Consider the following 6,664-nt stretch of genomic DNA (forward strand, 5'->3'; position numbering starts at 1 on the left):
TTTTGATACAGAAAAAGAGAGTATGACTTTCCCAAAGCTGACCCTGATTTCCAGATCTGCATGTCGAAAAATGACATTTTTTCAAACAACATGAGAACTGTGGAATTACAGAGAGTGACTGACAGTGAATCTAGTGGGAGTCAGAAGCAGAGAGACATGATTTTTAGCAGACAGGGTGCAGTTGAGGAACAGCTACTGCCTGGAACGACATGGGGATGGACAAGAACTTTACTTTACCACCTCCCTTGTTCTGTTTCCACAATGTGTAAAATGGAAACATTTTTGAAAGCAGCGGCTAAATCTTATTATCAGTTAAATAGAAACTATCCAGGTCAAAACTATCAAGTGTCACATATGCAAATAGTAGCAATTTGTTAAAAATGTGCATTATAATCTTTTAAACCTTTTATCTTACTTATAAATTATATGAAAAATAGAACACATGTGCAAAGTCATTTTGCTCATATAAAAATGGTAGAAATAAATTAACCTATTAAAGATAATAAAAACAACACATCTGCGTGTGGCATAGTTTCAAGACAGTCAGTGTTACAAGATACATTTTACTGTCTATTAGAGATAGGAAATAACATTTTTCAAAGGTTGTCCTCAAGGCATTTTTTACCTCTTGGTTCTTCAGGCTGTAGATCATGGGATTCAACAAAGGAATGACTATTGTGTAGAAGACAGAGACCATTTTGTCTGTGTCAAGGGAACGGTTTGATTTGGGCTGCAGATACATGAAGATCAGAGTCCCGTAGAATATAGTGACAGCAGTCAGATGAGAACCACAGGATGAGAATGCTTTGCGCTTCCCTTCTGCAGATTGGATTCTCAGGATGGCAGCCACAATGCATAGGTAAGAAATAAGGACCATGGTCAAAGAGCTGATTATGTTGAATCCAGCAAAGATAAAAATCAAGATCTCGCTGAGGCTGGTGTCTGAGTAGGCAAGGGCCATCAAAGGAACATCATCACAATAGAAGTGATAACATTGGGGCCATAGCAGATCAATCGAAAAGTAACAACCGTGTGGAGGAAAGCAACAGAAAAGCTGTATCAGTAAGGGCCTGCTACCAGTTGCATGCACACCTTTTGAGACATGATCACCATGTAGAGAAGAGGATTGCAGATGGCCACATAGCGATCATAAGCCATTACTGCAAGAAGGAACGTCTCCAAAATCAAGAAGTTCAGGAAAAAGCTCAGCTGTGCGCATATGCATAGAGAGATATGGACCTGTGCTTGGTCAGGAGGGTCTCCAGGAACTTTGGGGCTATTGATGAGGAGTAACAAAGGTCTACAAAGGCCAGATTACTTAGAAAAAAGTACATGGGTGTGTGAAGGTGAGGATCCAACCGGATTAAGGAAATCATGCCAATGTTTCCCACCATTGATAGAGAATATACCACTAAAATGAGAAGAAAGAGAAGGATTTCAATCTCTCTCTGGACTGAAAAACCCAAAAGAATTAATTCTATCACCTTGGTAATATTATTTTCAATCATTTGTTCTAGTCTCTAAACTGCTGAAAAGAGACAAGTTAAAGACAGATAAGTTATCAGGAGTAAGGAATTGTCATCAGATGCCAAAATGTGTGTGTTTTAACTTGAGAAATTATTGCTCATTGAAGCAGAATAAGTGAAGTCGCTCAGTCGTGTCCAACTCTTTGCGACCCCATGGACTATAGCCTACCAGGCTCATCCATCCATGGAATTTTCCAGGCAAGAGTACTGGAGTGGGTTGCCATTTCCTTCTCCAATGCATGAAAGTGAAAAGTGAAAGTGAAGTCGCTCAGTCGTGTCTGACTCTTTGTGACCCCATGGCTGCAGCCTACCAGGCTCCTCCATCCATGGGATTTTCCAGGTAAGAGTACTGGAGTGGGGTGCCATTGGGGGTGCCAAACCCCCTCTATCCTGCGGGTGCAGGACGCTTTACATTCAGAATCTGCTCGGTGACCAATTGGCGGGAGCTTTGTCTCCTCAGGGCCCTCAGGGCTTGGGCTCTGGGGTCATGGGGCTGCATCCCGGTTGAGAGGAGCAGGGTTGCCTGAGTGCCTGCCAGCAGGGAGGCGCTGCAAGAGGGGAAAATGAGGACGAAGTAGACGTTTCCTGTGTCCAGCTGATGCCTGACTGGAGGTCCATCTCAGAGGACTCTGGGGAAAGAGCTCCATGTGGAAAATGGTGGGTTTTTAGTTTGATTTCTGTTAGATGATCTAGAGGATGACCAGTGATGTTCTTTAGTGTAGGTGGCCAGTTTTCCTGTCACTGTTTCTTGAGAAGACTGTCCTTTCCCCTTCGCACATTCCTGGTTTGATTTTCATGAACTGACCACGTACATGTGGGTTCATTCCTGGGCTCTCTATTCTTTCCTGGAGTCCATGTGTCTGTGTTCCTGCCAGTTCCTCACTGTGGTGGTTACTACAGGGCCATGATGTAGTTTGAAGTGGGAGAGAAAGATGCCTCCAGCTGTGTTCTTCTTTCTCAGAGTCTTTTTGGCCGTTTAAGGTCCTGTTCAATATTAGCAGTCTAATATTAGGAATATTTCTATTTCTGTGAAAAATGCCATTGAATATTACTTTGTGATTGCAGTCAGTGTATTTGTTGATGACTTTGGTTGGAATGGACATTTTAATTCCTCATTGTTCCAGTGCGTGAGCATGGAATAATTTTCTGTTTATTTGTGTTTTCTTTTCTTTTCTTTTTTTTTTTTAATCAGGGCTTTCTAGTTTTCTGACTACTGGTTTTTTATGTCTTTGATTAAGTTTGTTGCTAGATGTTTTATTCATTTTGATGCAATTATAAGTGGGATTTTCTTAATTTTTGTTTCTGATTGTTATTAGTGTATAGAAACGCAAGTGATTTTTGTATATTGATCTGGATTGTAAATTGTAGTATTTTATATGATTGTAAATTGATCTGAAATGATTCAGCTTTACTGAATGTAGTCTAACAACTTTTTGTGAAGTTATGTGGAACATTTTATTTGTAAAACCTGTTCTGCAATAGGTCATCCAGAGGACCCAAGACATGGTGGTTACTAGTAGACTTCCCACAGTACTTCTTCATTCCATGTGGACTCCTTCAAGGGCAGTGAGCAGCACAGCTTCCCTTGAACTTCATCTGGGTACGTCTTGGCCTTACCCAAGAAAGTTTCATGCCTGTCTACTCTGAATTTCTTTTGTGGTATTGACATGGTTGTTTTGAAACATAAATTACTTTCCAGTAATTTAAAATGCATGGAAAATTCCTAGCAATGGGGAAAAGTACTCACATTTGCCACATCATCTAAAATAGTCTATGTATTTTATCCAAAAGGGGTGCCTTCTCCTGCAGAAGCAGCATATAACCTCCAACATCAGGAAATCATATGGTTTCTACATTATAATGTAATCCACAGCCCCACTTCCACTTTTAGCAATTGTTCAAGTGTATGAATATATATTCTTTTGCATCCTCATCCTTTTCTCTTTGTTTAGAGTGTTACTGAGATTTTCAGTTATTTGGACAAACTTGATGGATTTAAAGCAGACATGGTGAATATGGGATCTGGGTGGCCTTTTCTATATGGATTTTTTTTTCAACTAAAGGTGGTTTTAATGTTTATTCATGTTGTAACATGTATGAATCTTGCATTCTTTTTCCCCCATAGTAATTAAAAATTAATATGCCGTTTACCATTTAGATATTTGTAAGCATACAATGTTGTAGCATACAACCTTTACTTGTTTTGCAAACCCGTTTAATAATGTGTACCTTGTGCATGCTTTGGAGAAACTCGGGAAACTGAGTCAGTGACTGAAGTGGCCCAAGATATCACCTTAGATACCATCTTCATCTAAACACAAAACAGGGGCCTCCTGGTGGTCCAGTGGCTAAGACTGGACCCCTCCCAAAGACGGAGGCCCAGGTTCATTCCCTGATCCGAGAACTAGATCTCCCATGCCACAACAAAGAGTTTGCATGCCACAGCTAAATATCTGGCTTGCTTCAATGAAGGTCCACCTGGAGCAGCCAAATAAAAAAACAAATAAAGATTAAAAAATAAAACCAAAGGAAAGGAAGGGTATGGTTGTTGTAGAGATTTATGTCTTACTTTCCCCTATTGATTAAAAAAAAAAAAAAAGAGTTTCACAAGACTGTCATCCTTCTATCTGGTATATACAGAGGATTCCTTTGAGATTTCTCTGGTAAATGTGACTGACAGAAGAGCCATCTTGAACTTGGGTTTCAGAGATGATCATGTGTCCTCTTAAAAAAAAAATAGTTAATTAGGTCCAACTAATTCTCATGCTAAAGTGGTATATTTTGGGGTAGCGTTTGCTCCCCTTCCCTTTGGATGTATCGCAATTTGTTTACACAGTCATCTACCGAAGGCATCCTGATATTTGAAAGGTTTTAGTTATTACAAGTAGAGCTGTTGTGTATAATTGTGTGATACTTTTTGTCTGGACAGTTTTTCAAAGCTGTTTACTAAGTGCTAGACGTGTAGTATTCAGTCACAGGTGAGCCTTGTTTAACTGTGGAAAAATCCAGCTATGTTTCTCTGTGGCATGTGGGATCTTCCTGGGTAAGGGATCGAATTTGAGTGTATTGCATTGTCAGGCAGATTGTTTACCACTGAGCCACCAGAGAAGCTCTGCCCCCTCTTTTTTTGAGTTTTCTGCAGTGCTACTTCACTGTTGTTTTAGTTTGTAATTTCCTAATGATATGTGATTTTGAGTATTTTTGATATGCTGATTTACTATCTTTATATTTTTGTAGGCCAGGTGTTTAGATTTATACATTTTTAATGAGGTTGTTTGTTCTAGATTTTTTGGTATAGTTGGAGTACAGTCCTTTATCAGATATGTATTTTGTAAATATATTTTTCTGTGGCTTGTGTTTAAGTTTTGTGAATAAGGTTTTTCACAGTCTAAATGTCTAATTTTTTTAAGTTCATGTTGTATATATTTTATATATTTTTTGGATAGACTTTAGTTTTTTTTTTTGTTAAATTTCTGTAGGTACTGTAGACAGTTTTAAGCAAAGCTGAGGTACCATACATACAGTTTTGCCTTTTGTCTATTGAGAAGTTTGAGTGAGGTTGGTGTAAACTGTAAAATTATGTCTACATTCATTTGATTGGATATGGCTTCCAATTATTTGTATAATTGGTTTTGGAGATATCATGGGAAGTCAGTTTCCCCAAGGGAAACTGGGGTCCATGAAACATGAACTCTCTTCAATCCCTGGGAATCACTTTCTGCTTTTTCTGGCTTTGGATTTGACTTGTTTGGATATCTCATACTAGTGGAATCACAGAACTTTTGTCCTTTTTTGGTCTGGTTTATTTCACTTAATATAATGAACATAAGGTTCGTCCATATTGTAGCATTGTCAGAATTACCGACTTTGAAGGGCCAAATCAGATTCCATTGTGTGTCTACCACAGTTTGTTTATGTAATTGGCTGCCATGGACACTTAGAGTACTTCTGTTTGTTGGCCAGTGTGAATCATGCTTTTGTGACTATGACTGCAGAAGTATGCATTTTTTGAGCCCCTTTTCCCATACCTTTTGGGTACATAGCACGAATTAGAATTGAACTATGTATTTATTCCATGTGTTGGTTTTGGAGTAATTTCTATAATGTCTTGCACAGTGGCAGCACCATTTAATTTTTTTTGTATGGTAGAATACTGTTAAAGCTTTTGAATACACCCTGTGTTGCATATTCAGTCAGCCACCTATGGACACTTGAATGGGTTCTACCTTTGAGCTATTGTGAATAATGTCACTATGAATGTTTGTGTACCAGTTTTTGATTGAATTATATACAAATACATAGTACTATATATGAAAGACGCTTACTCCTTGGAAGGAAAGTTATGACCAACCTAGATAGCATATTCAAAAGCAGAGACATTGCTTTGCCAACAAAGGTTCGTCTAGTCAAGGCTATGGTTTTTCCTGTGGTCATGTATGGATGTGAGAGTTGGACTGTGAAGAAGGCTGAGCGCCGAAGAACTGATGCTTTTGAACTGTGGTGTTGGAGAAGACTCTTGAGAGTCCCTTGGACTGCAAGGAGATCCAACCAGTCCATTCTGAAGGAGATCAGCCCTGGGATTTCTTTGGAAGGAATGATGCTAAAGCTGAAACTCCAGTACTTTGGCCACCTCACGTGAAGAGTTGACTCATTGGAAAAGACTCTGATGCTGGGAGGGATTGGGGGCAGGAGGAGAAGGGGACGACAGAGGATGAGATGGCTGGATGGCATCACTGACTCGATGGATGTGAGTCTGAGTGAACTCCGGGAGTTGGTGATGGACAGGGAGGCCTGGCGTGCTGCGATTCATGGGGTCGCAAAGAGTTGGACACGACTGAGCGACTGATCTGATCTGATCTGGTATATGAAAGAAATCACAAGGACGTACTGTACAGTTTAGGAAACTGTATTGAATATCTTATGATAATGTATAATGGAACAGAATCTCAAAAGGCATATCTGAAAAAGACATAATAACCATGATAATTATTGTGCCAACCCTATGAGTTATCATAGCACTACTCACTGTGTATTTATACATGCAACTAAAATATTCACATCTGTAAGTATATTATAAAAAAATTCTATAAAAAATCAAGAATTCAAACAGAGAATAAATAAACTTCCTGTCATTGCTT

At 39.1% G+C, this 6,664-nt stretch overlaps 1 pseudogene; it reads right to left on the reverse strand.

Annotated features, from left to right (window-relative positions):
- Positions 1-493: 493 nt before the first annotated feature.
- Positions 494-1,508, reverse strand: LOC133258803 (olfactory receptor 8U3-like; annotated as a pseudogene).
- Between the last annotated feature and the right edge of the window lie 5,156 nt (positions 1,509-6,664).

Source organism: Bos javanicus, chromosome 13, assembly GCF_032452875.1.
Source record: "Bos javanicus breed banteng chromosome 13, ARS-OSU_banteng_1.0, whole genome shotgun sequence".
NCBI classification, from domain to species: Eukaryota; Metazoa; Chordata; class Mammalia; order Artiodactyla; family Bovidae; genus Bos; species Bos javanicus.